We start from the raw sequence: 13,659 nt of genomic DNA, 5'->3' as shown, positions 1-13,659 counted from the left end.
TTTTCTATATCACTTTTAGATTTTTCGGGTTCCGGTCGGGTGCAGCAAAGGGTTAAAAAAGAACCCTTTGGGACATTATTTCAGCTTGGCACCTGGCAGATTCTGAAAATAGACACTTCAACGATTTAAAAAAATCAGGTGGCATAAAAGAAGCCGGGGGGTGCGCGTGGACCCCTATTTCCATCTAGACTAATATATGAAAACAATTCTAAAATACAGGTAGGCCATTCATTGAAGATGCGCTCTATAATCCGGTGCGCCTTATAGTGCGGAAAATACGGTATTTAATGAATTAATGCTTAGTCATTATTTGAATGAATAAATGCTTAAAATTATGAATGCTCATTATTGTTCCCTTGTAGTTTCATAGAGCCCCGGTGATCTCAACCAGCTGGCTGAGGCCAGACTAAAAAGACACAGGATTTTTGTACTAAAAATCTGATTGGCCATTGCATTCATAAGGACAACAGAATCATTTCTGATTGGTTATCATGAAGCGTTGTATGAACACGTCTGTCTTTGGCTCAGCGAACGCAGATTTGAATTTAGCTGCTAAAGCTGTGCACTGAATGATCTGATCACTCCGGTGTGATTGTATCAAATATATCAAAAATATTACTCGGCTATTTTTGTCGTTTGGAAGCTTTGGAATAAAATCACTTTCAAAAATAATCGTACGTTATTCAAAACATTTGTGTGTAATTTTTAGATACTCGTGCGTAATTTAAAACTATTGTACGTAATTCAGTTTTTTGTCAGAGTTGGATTCCAAAATCTACGGCCACCACAGTTTACAGATAACGCGATTTTGTGTGTTTTTTAGAGTACAACTCCAAAATGTACGACTGTGACAGTTTACAGACACGGCGCTTGTTTTCACAATATCTCTTATACACACGACATGCGAAATTACGATCACGAAATGCGGTGTGCGAAACGGCTGTCAAAAATACGTCATCAAGGTCGCAGGCATTACTATCCGAGGGAAGATGAATCGATTCAATGAAGAGTCATACTCTTAATCGCTATTGGCCTATAGATTCATAGAAAGCGATAAATTAAACACATAATCCTATAAAACCAATTTAAATTTATCTAATGTAAAAACAGCGTTAATGTAAATAATATTATTTTAAATTACTTCCGAAAGTACCTTCAAAACGGCTTACTGACGTAATCACCACGTTTAGGTCTTCGTTTATCAATAATCAAAAACAGATTACAATTATTTTTGAGAATTCAAATGTCTCTTAACACGGTTAGTCGCACTTGCTGCTCTTAAGTTAAAGTCATTTAAAGTCAGCTGTATTTGTTAACATTTGTGAACTAACAAGAACAAACAACGTACAGCTGTATTTTATAAACTAACAAAGTTTAATAAATACTGTATCAAATGTATTGCTCATAGTTAATGTTAGTTAATACATCAGTCAACAAATTAAACTTTATTGTAAAGTGTTACCACTAGAAAACTAGGTTTTGCCTGATAGAGAAAAATAAAATAAAAAACTAATAATTTTAAAAATTAGTCAGAAGACTTTAGTACTCTTGTTTTAAGTGACATTAACCAATTAAGCAAACAGACACAGGTTTATCCACTAAAACATTTATTTAGCTTTCAGTTTCAGTCACCAATTCAAGTAAAAAGATAGATAGATAGATAGATAGATAGATAGATAGATAGATAGATAGATAGATAGATAGATAGATAGATAGATAGATAGATAGATAGATAGATAGATAGATAGATAGATAGATAGATAAACCACTCATTCATTAATTCATTCTGTAGAAGCAGTCCATAGAACAGAATCCAGCAAACTCTTTGTCTGAATAGAAAGCTGTGAAGATGCCCTTCTTTCCAAGACCACAGTATCTACAGCATCACACATCTGCTGAGCTCCAGCTCCACTCTGTGTGTCTGCCTCACATCTGGACTGACAGACTTCCAGTCAACCATACCTACACAAGAGAAAAACAAATGTTGAGAGATTCAAACAATAAGTAACCAGTAAGTAGAATAAAATATCCAATAAAAAAAGAAGCGCAAGTGTCTGAGAGTGCAAGTCTGCAGCCAGACCCTTCTCCATTATAATATAATACAACTGTACTACTGACTCTTCACTGAGCAAGGGCTTTTAAATAATATAATAAATAAAAAGAAAACAGATAGAATAGAAAAATAATAGAGAAAGCCATTTTGGTTCATGTGCATGTACCACTTCAACATGTTGGGTTAACTTCCAAAGAGTGAATGTCCTTCAAGTACACTATGTGCAATAGTACAGTCAAAGCATGAGGATTTAATACAAGAGGCAAATCATTCAGAGTAAAGTTACTGACAGAGCTTGTCTCGTCTTCTAATGTTGACAATGTAAACTACTAGCTACTACTAAATATTGTAGAAACATAATTTTCTGTAAAGTTGCTTTGTAACGATTTGTTTTGTAAAAAGCGCTATACAAATAAACTTGAATTGAATTGAATTGAATTGAATGTCCCTCTGAAGGAGAGTCAGTGTCTTTCTACAACAATAATAAAACAAAAATAAAGAGAAAAAAAAAGAAAACACTTTTCAGATTCATCAGATTCTGTTGCATCGTCTTTGGCTCAGACAGTGTAGCTGCATTCACTGCAGAACTGCTAATGTATAAGGTTCACAATATACGATGCATTTCATGTTCTTGTCTAGACTGATAAATCTTACATTGTTTTCTAAAACTATTGCTTTAAATTTTTAACAGATGGGCTAAAAAGGTACAGAAGAATATTACCTGAAAAGATTTGAAACAAGATATTTTACAGTTTATGAGTTTTTTTTCTTTAATATACTCACTCCAGCAGGTGTCCTTAAGTATGTGTATTTTTTGAGTACATCCTCCACAGAAATTCCTTCTGTGCTTTCTCAGCATCTCCAGGAGAAATGTTCCTGCCGTGTGGTCTTTGAACGTCCATGTGTCTGGATGTGTTTCTGATACTCACTTTATAACACATTCACATGGGCCACAACAGACACTGAATCCTCCCCAACACAAGCTTCCTTCATCAGAACAACAGATACAGATCATGCTTAGACCGTGACAGATATGAAAAACATCTAAATACTTACTGAACAAGGTGCTTTAGATATAAAAAATAATAAAAACATTGAACTTCATAAACATTAAGATGATGGTCAGGCAGTGAAGAAGTGGAGTACATACAAAAGGGATTTAAATATCTGTAGTACAGTATCTTCCTTACATTAACCTGCACTAAGTGAAAATGTAAAATTGATTAACAGTGCAAAAATAAATTATGCATATGGCAGTGTGCTTACATATTCTACAATAACCTGCAAGTGGAGCACGTTCTGCTTTACATTTCAGGTTTAGGAGTGTGTCAGATGTGCTTAAAACACAAACTTGACTGATTGTCATTCTCCAGCAAATAAAGATTACAACATCCTGTTACTACAATATTGTGTGTGATTATGTTGAGATAAATCAATGGTTTAAAAACCCTTTTTTTCCTACACAGTCATTTCTTTCTGTATGTATGTGCTAATTTGCATAAATACCACAACAGATCTAAACATTGGGTATTGCCAGGTTAAAATGTCTTGTTCGATCTTGTTGATAACAGTAACATACTTAATATTAAGGTCTGAATGGAACCAGTTTAGGCTACCCATGAGCATTAATACAGAGAGGCAGGAAGAAGTACTTTAGAAACCTGCCTTTATTAGTTTGGTCCGTGGGAATGTTTCTGTTGCCTACCTTTTGTCTTTTGCATTCTCCTTACTATTGTCTCATGTTCTTGCCTCAGACTCGTCCCCCAGAAACAGCCCCAAATATAATCTCTTAAAAATTAATAAAAGAACCAGCCTAAGTAGGAACCAAAGTACTTCTTCCTGCCTCTCTGTATTAATGCTCATGGGTAGCCTAAATGGGTTCCACTCAGATCTTAATATTAAGTATTTTACTGTTATTTGTCAACAAAATTTAACAAGACATTTTCACCTGGCTAGACCCAATGTTTAGATCTGTTGTGGTATTTATGCAAATTAGCACATATTTAATTAGATTATGCACCATTTATCCATGATAACAAACGATTACTATTTCTGTAATATTGATAACTACTCTCTGTTATTAGTTATAACTAACGTTAACCCTTAAACACAGGGGTCGTCAAGTTCGGTCCTGGAGGGCCCGTGTCCTTCAGAGTTTAGCTCCGACCTCATGACCGCCTGGAACAAGTTTGATGACCCCTGCTTATACATGTCAGATTAAAAAAAAAATAATAATAATAATTAACTTACCTGAGACGAGGTGTGAGCGCTTTAAAAACTTTGGTGGGCGTTTAAAACTTTGGTGGGGCGCATGCGCACTTCGTTGAATCGATTCATCTTCCCTCGGATAGTAATGCCTGTGACCTTGATGATGTATTTTTGACAGCCATTTCGCACACCGCATTTCGTGGTCGTAATTTCCAGGGGGCAAGGAACTCGACCGGAAGTTGAAGTCGGGTGGGGCCTGCCATCTTTTAGCAGAACTTCACTTGCGTTAGCATTCCCATTGACTCCCATTCATTTTGGCGTCACTTTGACAGCGAATAACTTTACATCTGAGGTGTTTAAAGACTCCGTTTGTCCATTATTTATTTCTAAAGATACACGACAATGTATAAAAGGCTCCATTACCTTCTATGTTACATTATGGCCCCGTAGAAACAGTTTTTGTAAAAAATAGGCTAACGATTTCGTCATAACCACTCAACTCTCTGTCGCATTACCGTACAGACAGGAGGAGAAGCTCGCAGGCAATTAACTTAATATGGCGTACAGGCGTTACATTTTAAAATACTATACAAAATAATTAATCAGAATACTTACTCCTGCTCACTCACGACAAAGAACTCCCCGCTCAAGCTCGCCGTCTCTGCAAGATTAACGATGGCAGTTTGGACGCACAGCTACTAGAAGATTTACATCTGTCAGACAGGTTGCTGACGTCTTCAAGTTTAGTTTGAGTCTACGCGTCAGAAACGGAAGTGCTAAAAAACGCTAAAAATTCACTTGTCTCAATTGAGTTCCAATGGAGTCGCTCTGTCCATTTCTTTTACTGTCTATGGTAATTTCGCATGTCGTGTGTGTAAGAGCTATTGTGAAAACAAGCGCCGTGTCTGTAAACTGTCACAGTCGTACATTTTAGAGTTGTACTCTAAAAAACACACAAAATAGCGTATCTGTAAACTGTCATCGCCGTAGATTTTGGAATCCAACTCTGACAAAAAACAGAATTACGTACAATAGTTTTAAATTACGCACAAGTATATTAAAATTACACACAAATGTTTTGAATTACGTACGATTATTTTTGAAAGTGATTTTATTCCATAGAAGCTGCATTTAAAATCCACTTGGCTAAGAAACCAGAGGGGGCACGTGTCACTTTGAATGGGCACGACATGAGGGTGAGTAATTAATGACATTTTTGGGTGAACTAACCCTTTAAAGTTTGAGCATATTGTTTGCAAACTGCAATTGATTAATTAATAAAAAAACAAAGTTGATATGCTGTGTGTCATGATTCTGCCCTCGCGTCCTTGATTTTCCCTAGTCTTGAGGCAGGATCATGACAGACCCGTGTTTTGTGTACAAGCACATGGCTTTGTCTTTGGGCCATGTGCTTGTGTTGTCTCGTTCCCTTGCCCCGCCCCCCTTGTTATCCTAGTCTTGCCGTGATTGTCATATCTGTGCCACCTGTCGTGTCTTAATTAGTTCCCCTATTTAGATCTCCTAGTGTGCGCTGTCTTTCGTCGGTTCATTGTTCCAAATTTGTGATTGTTCCTACATGTTCCTGAAGAAGTGTTTGTATTACTGTGAGTGTTTGTTTATAGTTTGTGTTTAGAGTCCTCTTTATCTTGTCAGCCCAGTCCTGTTTGGTTATTTTGTAGCTACCTTAGTCAGTGTTTTCCCCCTCGTGGGTTTTGTTTTCCCCTTTGTGTAACCCGATTCCTGTCTGCTCTTGAGTTCCTCCCTTACCAAACCCTGACACTGTGTTGTTTTTGTTGTTTAGTAGCAGTAATATGCAGTTATTTGCCCCCCCCCCCCCCCACCCCACCCCCCAGTCAAAACTGTCTGGAGCCGCCACTGGCTGCAGTTCTGGCCCAGCGAAATTAATCTACTGCGACATACATTAAAGCTGCGGTAGGGAACTTTTGACGCTCTAGCAGTTAATAAACAGAACTGCTTGCGTCTTGCGGAAGAACATCGTAGCCGGAACTACTTTTCTCTGTCTATGAAGAATCACAAAGGTACTGGGTTACTCCACCGCGGTACCCCCGAAGCAATCTAAAATAATCCGAATATAAACACTTATTATAGGTGCACCCTAGTGATTCAGGACAAGCCAAAAACACAGTTTGGAAAATGGATTCATGGTGTACTCGCTTATTATATAAATTTTTCTACATTTTTAACACAAAGTTACAGACCGCAGCTCTGATTGGTTTTTTTACCGGGAGCGATGGGGTTTCTGCAAATGGCAATAGGACCACTGAGAGGAGCCAGAGAAGCTTTTTTTTTTTTTTTTTTTTTTTTTTCACAGATTATATGTCTCATATTCTACTGTCAGGACATAATGACAAGTTTAAATATGTAAAAAGTATTTTTTTTTGCAAAAGTTCCCTACAGCACCTTTAACTTCAGAATTAACTCAGCGGGACACTACACTTATTCACTTTTTTTTTTTTTTTTTTTCCGGCTTTAAACTCATTCACTGATAATAAAAAAAGTTATGTTGCCTCTGCATATCGTATCATAATTTTAATTCTTAGTTTCATACAAATAGCTTATTTCAACTCTCTAAGTCTCCTGACCCCCTGTAGCCTAATATGTTTCCTTTTATCTAGACCTACATATTTACATTTATTCATTTAGACACTTTTATCCAAAGCCACATACAACCAGAGAATACCATTCAAATACTGTTCTCATACTGTTTAAATGAGCATATCAAAATTTTTTACCTGTGGCCACATTCACCAAGGATCTTATACAAGGCTACAAGTAGCTCGTAACTGGCGAATTTAAGAGAGACTGCTAAAAATAATGTCTGGGTCTCTCATAACTTTAGACTCCTAATGTGTTTTACTAAGAGTAATTCATGAAGCACTTTAGCCCTAAAAGTAGCACCTAGGTCTGGAACAGCTTAGAAGTAGAAATAAATGTACCATATACAAACGTGACTTCAGATTCATTTTTAAAAAAGCCTACTTGTGTAGCACGTCTTCTCACAAGCAAACACCTGTCACTCATCATCAGGCAATCACTGTGATCTGTTATATATATGAATCTGTCAATAATAATAATAATAATATCACCATCATATCATTAATGTTGACCTGGTTTAACTTACGTTTATGTGATAGCCCTATACTCTAATAGGGGCCCTGTGCCTATCTCTGGGTTTCTTAGAAAAAGATAGCTTAATTTTGTGCCGATTTTTTCAATTGTATATTTTCCCCCCCACCCCAAACAAGCCAAATGCCCCCCACAAACATGACATACTTCTACTGGTGCCTCATCATGATAAGGCATAGAACTACTTTCCCCTTCAAGTGGATACCTGTCAGTTTCATGAGGATGGCTGTCTCCAGGAAATAACTACAGTTTGTGGCTTACTGTCTTTCGGTTCTGCATTTTGAATAACGATATTTGCTCTAAAGTCTGTAATGGAAAAGCTGCAATGTTTGTGACTTCTGTGACCACTGAATGATGAAATCAGAAGTATTTTTAAATCACACTGGCTAAAAGGGCACCTTACAGTATCATTATTTTATGTTTGGAGTGACAAAGTCACACAATTCACAATTAACTGTTAAGTGACTCTCACGTGAAGATAAGTAATTGTTTCATGAAGTTTCATGACACATGGACTACTTTGATGATGTTTTTCTTACCTTTCTGGACAGTATACCATACACACATTTTAAATTATCTCATTAATAACTCACCATCATGTCGTTCCAAACCCATGAGACTTGTTTTTATCTTCGGAACACAGTTTAAGATATTTTAGATTTAGTCCGAGAGCTCTCAGTCCCTCCATTGAGATTTTTGGGTGAACTATCCCTTAAATAAGTATCTATATTTAATCAGTATTTTAAAAAAATGCTAATCATTTAAGAGCTATTTTAAAGCTTAAATTCATAGTAGTTTATTTATTTATTTGATATTCGTTTAACCAACTTGCTTGCTTTATGATAGTATCCCTTACGAAAAAGAGGTTTATTCAAGTGTGCTATAAGTATTTTTCCTTTAAACTAAAATTAAGGAAGTATGCTTTTAATTTACTTTTTATGTATTTCTCAGAAATTGGATTTACGTACTCCTCACAAATATATTACACATCTTAGGATGTTTGTCTATCACGGCTTGCTGGGGCTTCCTCTTTCTACCGCATTTGATGGTCTTGCTTGTCTTACTTTCCCATCTTCAGACGAGAGGAGTGTACTGGCCCTAGCCTTGGCAGCTTTAAACTCCTCGACCACCGGTGAAAATGGCAGGGGAAGCTTGGAGGTCTTGCTGTACAGGTTGATTGTGCTAAATGATGGGGGAAACTAAACTTTTAGTTAAACTTCCAATTTCATGTTTAGTTTTAAATCACAAACCAAATAAACTCATTTCATTTACAATAGGCAAGGCAAGTTTATTTTTATAGCACATTTCGTACACAATGGTAATTCAAAGTGCTTTACATAAAAGAAAGTAAAATAATCATGAAGAAAAATAATAACAAAAATAAAACAAGCAATTTAAAAAACTTTTAAAAAACAGTTAGAAAATGTTTTTACATAAAAAGAAAACAGTGACAATATAGTGCCATCAGTTCGGACATTGCACAGTGCTCATTCAATAAATGAACAGCTAAACAGATGAGTTTAAAGTTAAGATTTAAATGTGACTAATGTTTTAGCACATCTGATCTCTTCTGGAAGCTGATTCCAGCTGTGGGCGGCATAGTAACTAAAGGCAGACTTCCCTGTTTTGTGTGAACCCTTGGTATTTCTTACGGACTCAATCCTAGTGATCTGAGTGGTCTGGTAGGTTTATATTCAGTGAGCATATCTGCAATATATTTCTGTCCTAGGTCATTTAGTGACTTATATACGAGTAAAAGTACTTTAAAATCAATCCTTAATGTAATTGGAAGCCAGTGTAAGGACCTGAGGACTGGTGTGATATGCTCAGATTTTCTGGTTCTAGTCAGAATCCTGCAGTGTTCTGGATGAGCTGCAGCTGTCTAATGGTCTTTTTGGGAAGGCCGGTGAGGAGCCCATTACAATAGTCCACCCTGCTGGTGATAAAGGCATGAACAAGTTTCTCCAAGTCTTGGCTGCAAACAAAACATCTAATTCTTGCAATGTTTTTTAAATGATAGTATGCTGATATTTTAGATTTAGTCCGAGAGCTCTCAGTCCCTCCATTGAGATTTTTGGGTGAACTATCCCTTAAATATGTATCTATATTTAATCAGTATTTAAAAAAAATGCTAATCATTTAAGAGCTATTTTAAAGCTTAAATTCATAGTAGTTTATTTATTTATTTGATATTCGTTTAACCAACTTGCTTGCTTTATGATAGTATCCCTTACGAAAAAGAGGTTTATTCAAGTGTGCTATAAGTATTTTTCCTTTAAACTAAAATTAAGGAAGTATGCTTTTAATTTACTTTTTATGTATTTCTCAGAAATTGGATTTACGTACTCACAAATATATTACACATCTTGGGATGTTCTGTCTATCACGGCTTGCTGGGGCTTCCTCTTTCTACCGCATTTGATGGTCTTGCTTGTCTTACTTTCCCATCTTCAGACGAGAGGAGTGTACTGGCCCTAGCCTTGGCAGCTTTAAACTCCTCGACCACCGGTGAAAATGGCAGGGGAAGCTTGGAGGTCTTGCTGTACAGGATGATTGTGCTAAATGATGGGGGAAACTAAACTTTTAGTTAAACTTCCAATTTCATGTTTAGTTTTAAATCACAAACCAAATCAACTCATTTCATTTACAATAGGCAAGGCAAGTTTATTTTTATAGCACATTTCGTACACAATGGTAATTCAAAGTGCTTTACATAAAAGAAAGTAAAATTTTCATGAAGAAAAATAATAACAAAAATAAAACAAGCAATTTAAAAAACTTTTAAAAAACAGTTAGAAAATGATTTTACATAAAAAGTAAACAGTGACAATATAGTGCAATCAGTTCGGACATTGCACAGTGCTCATTCAATAAATGAACAGCTAAACAGATGAGTTTAAAGTTTAGATTTAAATGTGACTAATGTTTTAGCACATCTGATCTCTTCTGGAAGCTGATTCCAACTGAGGGCGGCATAGTAACTAAAGGCGGACTCCCCTTGTTTTGTGTGAACCCTTGGTATTTCTTACGGACTCAATCCTAGTGATCTGAGTGGTCTGGTAAGTTTATATTCAGTGAGCATATCTGCAATATATTTCTGTCCTAGGTCATTTAGTGACTTATATACGAGTAAAAGTACTTTAAAATCAATCCTAAATGTAACTGGAAGCCAGTGTAAGGACCTGAGGACTGGTGTGATATGCTCAGATTTTCTGGTTCTAGTCAGAATCCTGCAGTGTTCTGGATGAGCTGCAGCTGTCTAATGGTCTTTTTGGGAAGGCCGGTGAGGAGCCCATTACAATAGTCCACCCTGCTTGTGATAAAGGCATGAACAAGGTTCTCCAAGTCTTGGCTGCAAACAAAACATCTAATTCTTGCAATGTTTTTTAAATGATAGTATGCTGATTTAGTTACTGCTTTGATATGACTATGGTCTGTCTCTAGAATCACACCAAGATTCCTGACTTGATTTTTAGTTGTTTGACCCCTAGAGTCAAGGTATGCATTCACCTTGAAAACTTAATCTTGTTTTTTCCTTGTTTAACTAAAGAAAGTTCTGGCACATTCAACTATTAATTTCATCAATGCATTGGCAGAGGGAGTCAATGGGGCAGTAGTCATTTGAAGATAAGGCTAGGTAAATCTGGGTATCATCATCATAGCTGTGATGGGCAATTTGGTTCTTTCTCATTATTCGACTTATCGGAAGCATATACAGGCTAAACAAGAGCGGTGCAGGAATTGAGCCATGTGGGACTCCACATGTCATTGACGTCCACTTAGACTTATGCTTTCCTAGAATCACATAATAGCCTCTCCCTTCTAAGTATGACCTGAACCATTTGAGTACCATCCCAGAAACCCAGACCCAGTTTTCCAGTTTTCCAGTCTCTGTAGAAGTATGTTATGATCGACAGTGTCAAATGCAGCACTGAGATCTAGCAATACCAGCACCGATATCAGAATCAGAATCAGAATGAGCTTTATTGCCAGGTATGTTTAAACATACGAGGAATTTGTTTTTTGTTAGATAGTGAATGACAATATACAAACTGACAATTGTAGGCAGGTATATTACAAAATGCAGTTATGTATGTACATGTATATTATGTGCAAAATTTAAGTGTATACTAAGTATGTGTGTTAGATAAATAAGTTTATGTGTATATAAATATAAAGTGTAGTGTGTTCACAGTTATTATCAGCTGTTCATAAGATGGATTGCCTGAGGGAAGAAACTGGTCCTGTGTCTGGTCGTTCTAGTGCTCAGTGCTCTGTAGCGTCGACCAGATGGCAACAGTTCAAAGAGGGAGTGTGCTGGATGTGAGGGGTCCAGAGTGATTTTGACAGCCCTTTTTCTATCTCTGGATAAGTACAGTTCTTGAATAGAAGAGAGGGTTGTACCGATGATTCTCTCTGCAGTCCGAACCACCCTCTGTAGTCTTCTGAGGTCAGACTTAGAAGCTGAGCTGAACCAGACAGTAACTGAAGTGCAGAGGATGGATTCAATGATGGTGGAGTAGAACTGTTTCAGCAGCTCCTGTGGCAGGTTAAACTTCCTCAGCTGTCGGAGAAAGTACAACCTCTGCTGGGCCTTTTTCACGATGGAGTCAATGTGAATGTCCCACTTCAGGTCCTGAGAGATAGTGGTGCCCAGGAACCTGAATGACTCCACTGCAGTCACAGGGCTGTTCATGATGGTGAGTGGGGGGAGTGCAGGGGGGTTTCTCCTGAAGTCCACGATCATCTCCACTGTTTTGAGCGTGTTAAGCTCCAGGTTGTTGAGAGTGCACCAGACAGCCAGCTCTTTTACCTCCTGTCTGTAAGCAGACTCGTCACCGTCCTGAATGAGGCCGATGATTGTGGTGTCGTCTGCAAACTTCAGGAGCTTGACAGAGGGGTCCTTAGATGTGCAATCATTAGTGTACAGGGAGAAGAGCAGTGGGGAGAGAACATAGCCCTGGGGAGCTCCGGTGCTGATTGTACAGGTGCTGGATGTGTATTTACCCAGCCTCACTAGCTGCTGCCTGTCTGTCAGAAAGCTGTTGACCCACTGACAGATGGAGGTGGGCACGGAGAGCTGATTTAGTTTGGGCAGGAGGAGGTTTGGGATGATCGTGTTAAAGGCCGAGCTGAAGTCCACAAACAGGATCCTCACATAAGTCCCCGGTCTGTCAAGGTGTTGCAGAACATAATGCAGTCCAATGTTTACTGCATCGTCCACAGACCTGTTTGCTCTGTAGGCAAACTGAAGAGGATCCAGCAAGGGCCTAGTGATGTCCTTCTGTTGGGCCAGCACCAGTTTTTCAAATGACTTCATGACTACAGACGTTAGAGCCACAGGCCTGTAGTCATTTAGTCCTGTAATTTTGGGTTTCTTAGTGATGGGGATGATGGTGGAGCGTTTGAAGCATGAAGGGACTTCGCACAGCTCCAACGATCTGTTCAAGATCTGTGTGAAGATGGGGGCCAGCTGGTCAGCACAGGATTTCAGACAGGCTGGTGTAACACAATCAGGGCCTGGTGCGTTTTTCCTTTTCTGCTTCCGGAAGACCTGGCACACCGCATCCTCGCTGATCTGAATTGCAGGTGTGGGGGAGAGGGGGGATGCAGGAGGTGTGAATGGTGAGAGTGCTTGATTGGAGAGGTATTCAGAATGGGTTGCAGGAGCTGTTAATGGTGTGAACGGTTGTTTGGAGAGGCATTCAGGGCTGGTTGCAGGAGTTGTGAATGGTGTGAATGGTTGTGTGGGGAGGCGTTCAGGGCAGGTGATGGGTGTTCTTTCAAACCTGCAGTAAAACTCGTTCAGATAGTCTGCCAGTCCATGATTGTCCTCAGTGCTGGGGTTTGGTGTCTTGTAGTTGGTAATCTCTTTCAGACTTTTCCACACTGATGCCGAGTCATTGGAAGTGAACTGAGTACTTATTTTTTCTGAATAATTCCTCTTTGCCACTTTGATCTCTTTTTCCAGTGTGTATTTAGCCTGTTTATACAGGACATTGTCCCCCTTCACATAAGCATCTTCTTTGGCCTGACGGAGCTGTCTGAGTTTTGCAGCGAACCACGGTTTGTCATTGTTGTAATTTAGTTGAGTCTTTGTAGGAATACACATATCCTCACAGAAACTGATAGATGATGTTACGGTCTCTGTGAGGTCATCCAGATCGGTGGCAGCAGCTTCAAAAACACTCCAGTGAGGTCAAAACAAGATTGTAAATCCTGCTCTGCTTCAGTAGTCCATCTTTTTACTG

Source organism: Carassius auratus, chromosome 40 (genome assembly GCF_003368295.1).
Source record: "Carassius auratus strain Wakin chromosome 40, ASM336829v1, whole genome shotgun sequence".
In the NCBI taxonomy this organism is placed as follows: Eukaryota; Metazoa; Chordata; class Actinopteri; order Cypriniformes; family Cyprinidae; genus Carassius; species Carassius auratus.
Note: the sequence above shows the minus strand (reverse complement) of the source record.